The 12,833-nt window shown below is 35.5% G+C and overlaps 1 long non-coding RNA gene across 1 annotated transcript; it reads left to right on the forward strand.

Moving 5' to 3' along the window:
* Nucleotides 1–1,115: 1,115 nt before the first annotated feature.
* On the forward strand, nt 1,116–11,240 carry LOC141570431 (uncharacterized). The gene is made up of 3 exons (XR_012494437.1): nt 1,116–1,229; nt 9,285–9,384; nt 10,314–11,240. It is a non-coding gene; the product is annotated as an uncharacterized LOC141570431 (long non-coding RNA).
* The last annotated feature ends 1,593 nt before the right edge of the window (nt 11,241–12,833 follow it).

A 12,833-nucleotide genomic window follows, 5' to 3' on the forward strand; every position in this document is an offset into this window, starting at 1 on the left:
GTTAAGCATTGCCAATCCAAGGGGCAGATTTCAGCAGCTTTAAAAAGAGTTAGTTAATTAAAATCACCCTTCTCTTAACTTGCCTCTTTCTCTGTCTCTTTAGTTGGCCCAACTTGTCTATTAGTATAATATTAAACAAATGAAAACAAAAGGAAAAATAAAACAAGTTTCTTTCTATGCATATTTCTAAGACCAGGCAGTGTATGCTCCAAAACCATGTCTACAAAGCCAAAATTGTTGTGAAAATAAAGCAGCTTTTTAGCTGATTGAAAACTACTTGAATTTGATGCTTGTTTTATATACCAAAAACAATTCATATTCTTGCAGTTTATAAAGTAATAGCAAAGCAGATGCTACTTAAAGTACAGTACTCTTTTCCATATAGAAGGCTTTGAGGGGCCTCTGAAATACACCCAAGAAAGGAAGATGCCTCTAAATCTTCTCAGGCAAGTTATTTCTCCAAATAACTTGTTAATCTTGGGGGGGAAAAAAACTTTCCTGAATGTCCCCAACAACCTTGGCTTTCAGATCATGTGATCAGAGAAAGAAATACACTCTGGCTTTCATTAGTTTGAGGACATCTGCAAGTAGAGCTTACAACACAAAACAATCTCAGTTGCTGATCTTGTTCTCTCATCTGGACCGAACAGTGTTAGTGTCAACAATTGCAGTAAACAGCATGGCTGGGACTAACGTAAACATTTCAGAAATCATAAGTTTAATATCGTTGTTCAGAAGTTGGACCAAGCTATGACTAAACTCTTCTGCACTCTAGACCGCAGGCTACAGACTGACTTTGATATATTTCCAGAAAGAAAGTGTATCCAAACCTGCACACTGGGAGAAAAGTCAACGTTCCAGGCATTGGAAGTAGATGTGGCAATACTAGGTACCTTTGGTGGGTAGATAAATGTAGGATGTGGAACAAATGGCTATATTGCACAGCCTGTAGTGGGTAGGAGGTATTCCATGGGTCCCATTGTTATTAAAGTCAAGTCATAAAAGTAGACACTGTTTATTTCTGTGGTGGCAGTTCTTCGGCTCTAGCTCCTCCTCTGGCCATGTCTTTTTTTTTTTTTTTTTTTTTTTTTTTTAAATAGCTCCATGCCATTCCTATTATGTGCAGGCTTTCTTTAGACCCAGGGCAAGACAACGGAAAAACAAACCTAAACAAACACAAACGGCAACTAAATGTTTTGGCTTTCCTTTATAAACATTTCAGCCACAAGGTAAGTGATTACCTTCAAATAAAGGAATAATTTCCTGGGTCACTGTACCCAAGTGAGAATTTTGATGTAATTTATAAGATCATAGTAGTCTTTTTAGACTTTTTTATTATCTCTAGTTCAATGCAGCCAAAGATACGTTTGAGCTTCATGTTTCTTCCCAAAGCTAACTGCATGATAAGAACAGAGTAAATGAAATGGCACCTACCCTGTTATATCTTCAGTGGTGTGCTTACCGGCACTGGACTGAATCAAAATGATTAGGCCCTAACCCCTTCTATTTACAGCTTTTCTTTTTTCACAATTACATTTGGGCAGCACGTCACAATTGCAAAATCACTTTCGCATTTGCTCTGTCCTCATTGCCCACAGCAATCTTGAGAGGTGGATCAGAAAGGTAAGGAAATAGGAGGCAGCAAGTGCCAGAACTGGGATTTGAACCTAGGGCATCAGGTGCTGATACCTACACTCTTTCCACTTCACCATGCTACCTGGACACAAACGTAAGGAGCTGAATTATAATCTCTGCTTTATATAGGATCTGTGTAGCCTTTTCCTGATTTATAATGGCTCAGGGAGGGAGAATGGCCAGAGCATGCCAAGAAAATGCATACTGCTCATTTAGGTCCTTCACAGAATGGCCGTTTCCAGAAATCTATGATAATGACCAAATAGCAATCTTAGGCACCTATCACGTGTACTGTACACTATCTCCTCAAAAGTGCTTTATAATCCTAAAAGGTCAGTATAATTGTGTTCTTCATTTACTTATAAAATGGAATCTGAAAAAACTGAATAATTTGATCAAGATCATCTTGTTGATTAATGAGAGAGGTAGGATTTGAACCTGAGTGTGCCTGAGTCCAGAGGCCATACTTTTGGCACCAGACCACACTGCTATAGCTCACAGTCTGCCAAAGACTGCAAAGTTTGCACTTAAAACTAGCTAAGTAAATAAGAAACTATCAGAGCTTCTTACACTTCTTCAGCATCTCGTTCAGCTCATTACCTCGTTCTAGATGTTTTTGTTTCTCAGCACTTAGATCTCTAATGAGGTTTCAACATAGCTCTTTTTTTTTTTTTAATTATCTTCAGCCTTATGAAAACTATATTCAACTGACATCTGCTCAGCTAGTTCTTCATCTTGTATCAAGTGGCCATTTCATCCTCCTCTTTCTCAGTCTAAAACGTCAATTGAGAAGTACTTATTAAATGCTTACTATGGGCCAAGCATTGAGCTACACATTGCTAAATATTTTTAAAAATCAAAAGACATCACATCACTTTCAAGGAGCTTCTGTCAAGCAAGAAATACATGATTTTAAATGCTAGCAGAAAACATTTATATGTTCAACCTCAAAACACTTAAAAAGTGTAAAATGCTCAAACAAGAGAAAGATGCAGTGTCAGGAACCTCTGAAGTTGAGGCTAAGTAATAATAACATTGTAATTGTTGCCATAACTTAGGTACCTGCCACCATGCTAAGATAAAGCATCTTTGGGTTTTTACTAATTTAAAAATTTGCTCCACCATCCACGTGGAATCCAGATAAATGAGTGAATGATTTCCACTCAGAATTCTCTTCCTTCTCTCTTCAGTCAATCCAAACTCCTGCAGCCCAGGTTCTACCCTTCATAAAAAGCCTTCATTTTTCTCCAATCACCAATCTCATTTCCTCTATGTCTAAAGAATACATTTTGTCAACCCCATATTTAAGCATAGATAGTTTGATTGCAAGTTGACAGAAGCAACTCAAATTAGCTTAGTCCAAAAAAAAAAAGGAGGCATTTATTGGTTCGTATTCACAAAAATTTTCTGTAAATTCATCGTAACTTACAAACCTGGTCCAAGACGCAAACTCTTTTAATGGAAATATTTATCTATGTCACTATTAATTTTTTGTTTATGAAGAATAAAACAAAGCTTGTTTTTAATTTCATCAAAACTTATTTAACTTATAAACAACGTAGTTGAATATATAGAGAAACGACTGTTTCCACGTTTTTTCAAAGGAGACTATCTTTGACAATCGAAATAACCTAACCTAAGTAGCAGCCTCTACATCCTCCAGCTGCCACGGTTCTCAGCTTTGGCCCCTTAGGATCATCTGGGGTTCTTTTAAAAAGAAATCAGTGTCATTCTCCTCCCACCCTCAACACCAGACCAATTCAATCAGAAGCCCAAGAATTGGGGCCTAGACAACAGTATTTCTTAGATACTTACCACATGAATCTAATGTGCAGTGCTGAAAACCCATCTTGTCTCTAGATGTCTGACCTGCATTATCCCTTTTATTCAGTCAAGGTATTTGCAGTACTCCCCTGTTAATGGTAAAGGGATGGAAACATAATTTAGGCCACTAGAAGTGGCAAAACAAGAAGAAAATATTAAAAGAAAAATTCAGACATACTTGTTTTCTACCCAAATGTGGCAGACATTCTGGCCATGGTACCAACAAGAATTTGCAATTTCAATGCAAGAATCTCTTCCCAACCATAAAATTCTAGAATCTTTATATGTGTCCCCCATTCTTTTTTTTAAGTTATTTTGTGCCCAAAAAATTAGCCAGGGATCATTTACCATTATCCATATAGGCTTTACAGAAAATATGAATTGAAGTGTTTAGACTATTGCCTCCAGGCAGAAAAAGGCAGAATTGAATGTATAATATTCTGCCTTCAAACACCACAGCCAGTTGCTAGGTTGTCCCATGTGCTATTCGGAATCAGAAGGCCATCCACTTGAGGTTGTTATAGGACTTATTTTAAAGAGCTTGTTAGTGAGCCACGTGAAATGACAGGAGCTATAAAGTTGACCATAAATGTCACTTAAAATTAAAGACAATGTGTGCATGATGGTTCATTTAAGAAAACATAGGACTGCATTAGAAGGAGAACAATAGTTTCGCTGCTGTTTTATTCCTGGGTTATTGGTAACAAAAACATTGGAGCATTTTGTAGAAGGGAGTCATTTGCATTGACTGCATTGGAGGAAAATGCCGTAAAAGGTGGCAACTGATTGCTTAGGGTTTTGTTTTCTGCCAACCAAAAGGGCTCAGATGGCTGCCACCCTGTCTTTTCTTCACTTACCTTGACTCCACAGGACACAGGACACTTACCTTGACTCTCCTGACACATGAAGGAAGTCTATGTTTCAGAATCAATGACTTGCTCTCAGTGGCCCAATTGGCAGAAAATAAAAATAAACAAACACAAAAACCTCTTATTTTGCAACATTAGCAAAGAAAACATTGACCTTCCACCTCCTACCTAATCTACCCCCAATTGTTTCTTTGACACCATGCCTAGTAAAATGAAATGGGGTTTTCAAAAGAGTGAAATAAACATCTGCTAGGACTTTAGATTCTCCTCCAAAGCAGAAACCAAGCTATAAAGGTTACATGTTTCAATGAGCCACGCAAGATGAAGGAGAAAGTTCAACTGCTTATCCCACTTGACCTTGGCTTTAACAGAGGATCACGTTGATCCTGATGGAGAGATTAAAACACCAAGTCCAGAACTGCTCACCAAGCAAATTCACAAGGGGAGTTCTAAGAGTTCTTTGGCACTCTTGCTTCATATGGAATTAGCAGGGACGATCCCAGACCACAAATGTAGCAATATTTTAACTCAGTGTGCAAAATTTCAAAGATGAAGTCTGAGATTGGACGCAGTACTGAACTTTTTAAACACTGCTTTCCTGGTAGGTTTTGTCAAGAAAATACAAGGCATGTAGGAGAACTGTTGAAAGATTTCTTTATGGAGGGGGGAAAATTGGAGGCATTAGGGCCATGAGAGGTAAAAGATAAGGGTAGGGGTGTGGCAAATCCAAAAACAGTTTATTTTTCATATCTCTACTCTAAATCGTAAGTTCATGCTACCTTCAGTGAAACTCACTTTCATAGTACCGCAAAATAGCACATAAATGGCCATGCCTTTTCTTAGGAAACACTAACGTAGTTTTAAACAATAAATCAAAAATATCAACTTCAAACCTAAAATTGTGAAAATCTGTGAGAAAGATTAACAACAACAGGGATTAACAGCAAAGATTGTGATGGTCCTCTAGCCCATCTCTTAAATTTCTCTAAAAGAAAACACCCCTTGACCAGTGGTCTGGAAAACTGGGTGCCAGCAACACTTCAGCCACTATCTGATTGCACCTCAGCCAAGCTTCTTACAGTCTTTGAGCCTCAATTTATTCATCAGTAAAATAAAAGAGTTGGAATAGAGGAATTCTAGAACAAAAGTATTTATAGATGTTATGGAAGTTGTGCAGAGCTGCTCATGAATACCATGCCTCTATTTTCAACTTGTTTTTTCTGACTAGCCAAACTCATAGTGGTTTCACCCTCTTCCCATTTCAATCTACTCATTAACTCTCTCACTGATCTAACTCTTAGCTAAGAGTTATTCAATTGCTCTAACGTCTTCTCTTTCTGTGAGAGGGTACATTCCCCTAAAGTACAAAACAACTTGCTTTTTAATTACTAAAATTAAGAGGGTTATGTACATGATAGATGTCTGTACTTTTTTTTTTTTTTTGGATAAATGTATGAATGAATGAATGTTTGGCAATTAGCAGGTATTGGGTTAATTGACCAGTTATTGTTTGGGATCAGTCACAAATATATGTCAAGAGAAATACTGATTTCTATAAAGCAGGGTTTAGTCCTTAGACCAAAAGTTTGCCTAGATGTCATTTGTTAGACAGTCAAAAAATATTCATATCTCCACTTTAAAATCCCTACGTTATCTCTGTTTTGAAAATATAACAAAAATTATATTTTGTCTGAAAATATTTAAGTATATAATGCAATAAACAAATCAATTGACATAATAAATATTTGTTGTTAATCTTTTTTCATAAAACAAAGAAATGCTACATCTTCCTAGTCCTTATTCATGTACCTATATTCTAGTGTTTCTTGGGTTTTTACTCTTTTTTAATTTTGTTAAACAGTATACTAATTTGAAAAGATATATGCATCCCTATGTTCATTGCAGCATTATTTACAATAGCCAAGATACTGAAGCAACTTAGGTGTCCATGGTTAGATGAATGGATGAAGAAGATATAGTATATAACAGAATATTATGCAGCAATAAAAAAAGAATGAAACCTTGCCATTTGCAACAACATGGATGGACCTAGAGGGTATTATGCTAAGTGAAATAAATCAAACAGAGGGACAAATACCATATGGTTTCACTTATACGTGGAATCTAAAAACAAGACAAACAAAACAAAAACAAATGAAAAAACATAACAAAAAGAAACTAAGAAATAGACATCAAAAAGATGGTTTACCAGAAGGGGGTGAGTGAAAAAAGGTGAAGGGGAATATAGTCAATAATATTATTGATAAGTTTGCAGGATGACTAACGATTACTAAAATTGGTGGGGTGATCACATTGTAACATATAAAAACAACTTTTTTTAAATAATATAATCAAATCACTGTATTATTTACCTGAAACTAATACAATATAGTAAACCAAATATACCTTTTAAAAATTCAAATGAAAATGCTTAACTCTGTTAACTGTACCAATTTAAAATGATTTAAACTATTTTTCTGTTTCTATTCAAACTTAATTCAGTACAGCTAACATAAATTTATCAGCCATCTTTGTTCTTAAAAAATTTACTGTTTTCACTCATTCCTTACCACGCATATGCTAAAGAAAAACTCTTAAGAGCATTGGATACAAAATTAATGCACTTATGGATTTTATCAATATTACTATCTCCTGTGACCAGGCATTTTCAGTGTTTATCATACCAGAAAAGTACTTATGTCATAAGATCAGAATGAAGAAATAATGTTAACTATAGGCAAAAGGAGAAAATAAGAGGATCTGACATTATAAGAGTCTTTTAACAAGAGGCTCTTAACAAGAGCTCTCTCCTACTAGCACATGGAAAGTTTTCTTATTTGCTAATTAGACTCAATCATCCCTCTGCTCTTTATTACATCAACACCAGTTTTATTCTATGTATAACCTCAATTTGTTTTTCTTATGCTAATAGCTAAGGAGACATGGCACACATTTTTCTCTCCTGGATTTTGGTTATCAGCTTATATTTGAAAGCGAAGCACATAGAGAAATATCACAGCCAGATGGACAGAATTATTTCCTAAGAGAAAGAAGTCACAAGACAATGAGGGACCACATGTTAGATAAGCAACCTAATATGACAGCCCTGTTCTTTGTGCTAGATATTCAGTAAGTGGATGGGATTTAAAGGAATAAACATTTCCTTTACATGCAGTTTTCAGTTCCCTGCTAAAGTTTACTATTGCAAACTTATATTTTGGCCAAAATGTGTTTTAAAATATTTGTTCATCTCATCTAGTCACAACAAAATCATTAGGAAATTCCAACCAATTGAGCCCATTATAAGTTGGTTGGAATCACACATACACAGCACGTACACACACACACACACACACACACACACACACATCAGTGAACACACTATTTTTAAAAATCCCTTTTGTCACTAGGGCTTTGTTCTGGAAAGTGTCCCTTTTCCCATATCCTTACCTTAAAGGGACAGTTTTAATTCCAAATGTCACAGATAAACAGGAACACTGATAAAGGCAGTCAAACTGAAGTCAAAGCCAACAAGAACATGACAATGGCTGAGTTCAGCCTGGACCACCACCAGCATGTGGTGTTTGCCAGCTGAGGCTCCCAGGACTCAAGTTGCAAGCCTGAACTCTAGGCAAACCAGTAGGGAGAAGTGACTGGGTGAGCCAAGTCACACCTGTGATGTATCTTCTGGTCTTGACTATGAAAAAATGTCAACTAGAGTAACTCAAAGTCAATGAAACTGCAGAGCCCTTAGACATACTTATCAAATTGGCCCAAGGTTGATATGACAGAAACGGCATGGTCTGCTATTCAATGAACCCACTGGTGTAAATACCACTCGTACAGCCCATGAACTCCAGCGGAGATCTGTTTGTTTTGCACATTACAGAAAGAGCAGACTTTTCTGACATTTTTGCTCTGACGTACAGAGAAAAAAGCTTAACCACTGAATTAACCATCACACACACAAAAAAGAGACTAATTGCTTGAAACCAAAAACACGCTTCTAAAAAATCAGCTATTTTAAATATTTTTTAGTGACCATCAAATAGAATCCTTTGTATGGAATTATATTTGGTGGATTTCCAAAAAGTATAATTAACTCATTTTTCACTTAAAAGATGCAGCTCAAGAACAATTTTAAGCAACAATATGATTCAGAATAATTAAACCTTGTGAAGACTAAAAAGTTCTCAGAAAGTAAAAATTACTTCCAAAGAATAGCCCTTTGTTTTTCAAAAGAAATTCTGTTTCTCTGAAACTAAATGAAATCCCTTAGCAAAAATGAAGTAGGCAGCTGAGAGAAACGAGCACTCTTAAACATTGGAATTGGACGACTAAAATATAGTTTTCTGTAGAGCAACTTGGCAATAATTATCAAAAGCCTCACATGTGTTTAAAATCTTTACAGTAACTCCAATTCTAGGAAATTTTCCTAATAAGTAAACTGAGATGCAGATAGAGTTATATACATGGTATTCATTGTGGAGTTAATACTGGAAATAACTCTGATGTCCAAAAATAAGGAACTGTTAAATAAATGTGCTATCACTAATGTGATAGAACACTATTTAGTAGTTTAAAATGATGTCATAGGAAAACATTCAACAGCATTAGAAAATGTTCTTGGTGCTCCATTAAATTAAAAATAAAAATAAAAAATACACAGTCTGATATCAAAAATTTTTATTTATGTAAATGTATAAGAAAAAGACAGCATACATTCTGCAGATCAATGTTGTACAGTAGGAATATGTAAGCCACATATGTGATTTTTACTTTTCTAATATTCACATTAAAAAATAAAAAACACAGGTGAAATTAATTTTAATAATATACTTTAATCCAATATATTCAAAATATCATTTCAATATGTAATCAGTATAAAAAATTATTCATAGAATTTTTTATTTCATACTGAGCCTTTGAAATTTGTTCTTTATTTTACATTTACAGCACATCTCAGTTCAGACTAGTCACATTTCAAGTGCTCAGTCGCCACATGTAGCTAGTGGATACCATATTGGGCAGCACACCTCAAGAATGCAGCATACGGGTGAGTTTGGTTTTCATCTTTGTGCTTTTCTATACTTTCTACTTTTATAATTTGAAAATAAAAGTATTTTTAAATAACTAAATAAAGAGAGAAGGACAGAGAAAAAAACATATAGTATGTATATGTATGTATATATGTATATACCGTGTTTCCCTGAAAATAAGACCTAGCCGGACAATCAGCTGTAATGCGTCTTTTGAAGCAAAAGACGCATTAGAGCTGATTGTCCGGCTAGGTCTTATTTTGGGGGAAACAGGGTATATTACACATATATGTTACATATATATATAACATAAACACTGTATAGTATACATACACACACACACACACACACACACACATATATGTATGTATATCAGTTTTGGAGTTAGAGAAAAGACCCAGATGCAGTGGGTTCTGATTCTATTACTTTGCAGTTGCACTGCAAGTCCTCATCTGTAAAATGGAAATAATATAGCAATTTCATCAAAACATTGACAGTAATGAGGTAACATATTTGAGATAACAGGGGTGACAAGCAGCAGAATGCCTGGAAAATAGTGATTACTTAAAGAAAATTTATGTTTCTTTAACCAGAAATTTTTCTACCTAAAAAAATCCTACATCTGTATGTAGAAAGTCCCTGAAATCCACGTAAAGTTTAGATATGCTGTGAGCCCTCTGAAGGAGGGAGTTTTGCTTTGTTTTGTTTTTCAGGTTTGGATCTACACAGTTTAGCCCAGTGCCTGGCACATTTGTTATGTAAATTAATAAATGAATGAACAAATGAGTGACATTTGGATACGCTGTACCTTTTAAAAGCACACTCAGTTAAATGTCTACTTCATATGTTCTTCCCCCTTTCAGTATTAATAATTTGAAGTCATGTGAAATATCAAATCAAAAAAGTTTCTATTTCAGTCTCCCCTAATCTTTCCATTCCTTCCTAGGCTGGCTCTTGTCACCTTTCACCAGCCTCACCAAAGATTAAGAGTTTGATTTTGTTTTTTGGAGCTTCCACAATGCATTTACCTCTATTTTGGTATTTATTATGTTCTACGTGAATTATTTCTGTGCATGGCTGACTCCCTCAAAGGACTGAGCTTCTTGAATGCAGGCACTGTATCCACTGTGCAGTCCCCCGGATAAAGTAAGTTATCAATAAAGGTCTATTCTATGAATGAAGGAATGAATGAATAGCACTACTAGATTATAAGCTCCTCAAAGTTTATATCTTTATTTTGTTCATTTTGTACGTCTAACTATGCTTCTCCTAGTTGTCTTTATATATGTGCAGAGATGATAGTTCCAAGTATTAATTTGTTTCCTGCCTGCTTCTGATATTGCCCTGCCCCCTACTTCGCTTGGTCCTCTCTTCCTTGGTCCTCTCCTCCACCAAACTTCAGGATAGACATGTCATCTATGTTGGAAAAATAACAAAGGACTATGCACACTGAAAAAAACATTAGATACAGAATTGCAGGTTGAGCTATTCTGTGCTTAGAGAAACCCAACGAGGGAAGCGAAGAGAATGTGATAGAAAGTCTACATAAACTGGGGAGAAAGAAATAAAAATGCCTCAATGTTTGGAGGTGGGGAAGGCTGCTCAATGAAGGGTGCAGCTGTTCAGTTAACATGGCGCTCTCCTTTGAATAACTAGTCCAATAGAATATTTGTAAGTCTTTTGTATAGATGATGAAAGACTTGCATTCCATAACAAATAATGGTGACAACTAAGGAAATTTTTCTCTTGGTCAAAGTGAGATTAAGTGAGCCAGTTTAGGTCTGTCCAATTTATGCCCATTACATATATTCTGAATGTAAAAATAAATAAGTAAAGAATGACCTATTTTCTTTGTCACTTTTAAATAGTTTTAAAGTTGCCAACTATACCGTACAGTACTAAAAAAGCTGTACAGATTCTTGGCTAATATATAGGCAAATTCATCTTCCATATATACAGGCAAATTCAAGTTAGTTATCCTTTGCTGATTTCTAGAAATATATAGTCCTCACATTTGAGTCCAGCTTCACACCATTAAATTTATGTTGCATTGGCTTTCAAATTCTATGTTTATTTAGTTTTGTTTTTTTGGAGGGAGGGTGGGATTGATTGATTGGTTGGTTGGTATTTTAGAACTCAACTGCAAAGAGTTAAGTTATATTTTCTGTTCATAGCATATTATCTTTATCAGCCATGGAAGGCTGTTCTATCGTTTGTTTTATTTTTCCCCTTCTTATCCATCTTCACTTTTATTTCCTTCCTTTCCCCAGACATCAATGCTAATGTGTTTGAAATATGTCCTTAATTATTCATGTATGCTTGTAAAATATTTAGTGCTGTTTATATATTTCTTCTTTTATTTATATAAATGCTAGCTAGATATGATTCTCTTTCAAACTTTTTCAACACTGTCTTTATAACATCCATTTACAGTGATTCTAACTGCTGTGCAGTATTCCATTGGAGGCATCGGCCATATTTTAATTATTTATTCCACTAATGATAAATAACTGTGTTGATAACTTCCAATTGCTTATAAATCATGTCAAAATAAATATACTCACACATATCTTTCCTGTAGGGTTACATACTTAGGAGTGGCATTTCTGATTCAAACAGTCAAAGCAGATTTAATTTCAGTAAATAAAACTGGCAGGTGTCTGAAAATTTTCTGTGCCTATTTATACTCGCTATAGCACTGTCTAAGAATTCCTACCTTCTTATATCTCCATAACCCCTTCATATTATCTATCTACCTTTTTAAACTTTGCCTTTGATGTGCCTTTGGGGAGAAGACTTGTGGTTTGAATTTCATCATATAAAGAGCTTTAAAGTTGTCAGCCTCATCCTTACAACAAGAAAAAAGATGAAAACCCTGAAACAACTTTTCTAAGACTTACGAGAGAAGTGAAGTTGTAGGGCAAATTGCCACCTCAAAACCTGGAAAGGCAGGAAAATCAGGAGTTACAATCAACATCTGCTCATCTGGAACAGAAATCACTGAAACCATCAACTGGTAGGAACACTAAAATTGTTATTTTGAAAAACTGCTGGAGATTTAGTGTGGAGTAGCATGAGAATGAGAAACTCCTGGAAGCCACAGTCTTAGGAAAACCCCCACACATTCATGGGTTACTTCTTGGAACCACATCAGGTTCTCACAGTGAAGAAAAATCCCCTCATGGCTCTGATAGAAGCAGGGGGAAAGTAACCACTACAAAATACGCCCAGAGCATTCTCCATAACAAAGGCCCAATCTCCAGGGGAAAATACCTTAAAAGACTTCACCAGAGCCTCACTGCCACTGAGGAAGGAAATTTCCCATACTACTGCCCCTCCCTCTAGCCTTTCTGTCTCACCTAAGGCAGGAAAATTTATGAAATTTTCTTTTACAAAATATGAAGAAGGTCACAGCGCAGGGACACAGGCCTACTAAACAACTGAGACCTAATCATAATAGTATAGA

The sequence above is a fragment of the Rhinolophus sinicus genome, linkage group LG03 (assembly GCF_036562045.2).
Source record: "Rhinolophus sinicus isolate RSC01 linkage group LG03, ASM3656204v1, whole genome shotgun sequence".
Lineage (NCBI taxonomy): Eukaryota > Metazoa > Chordata > Mammalia > Chiroptera > Rhinolophidae > Rhinolophus > Rhinolophus sinicus.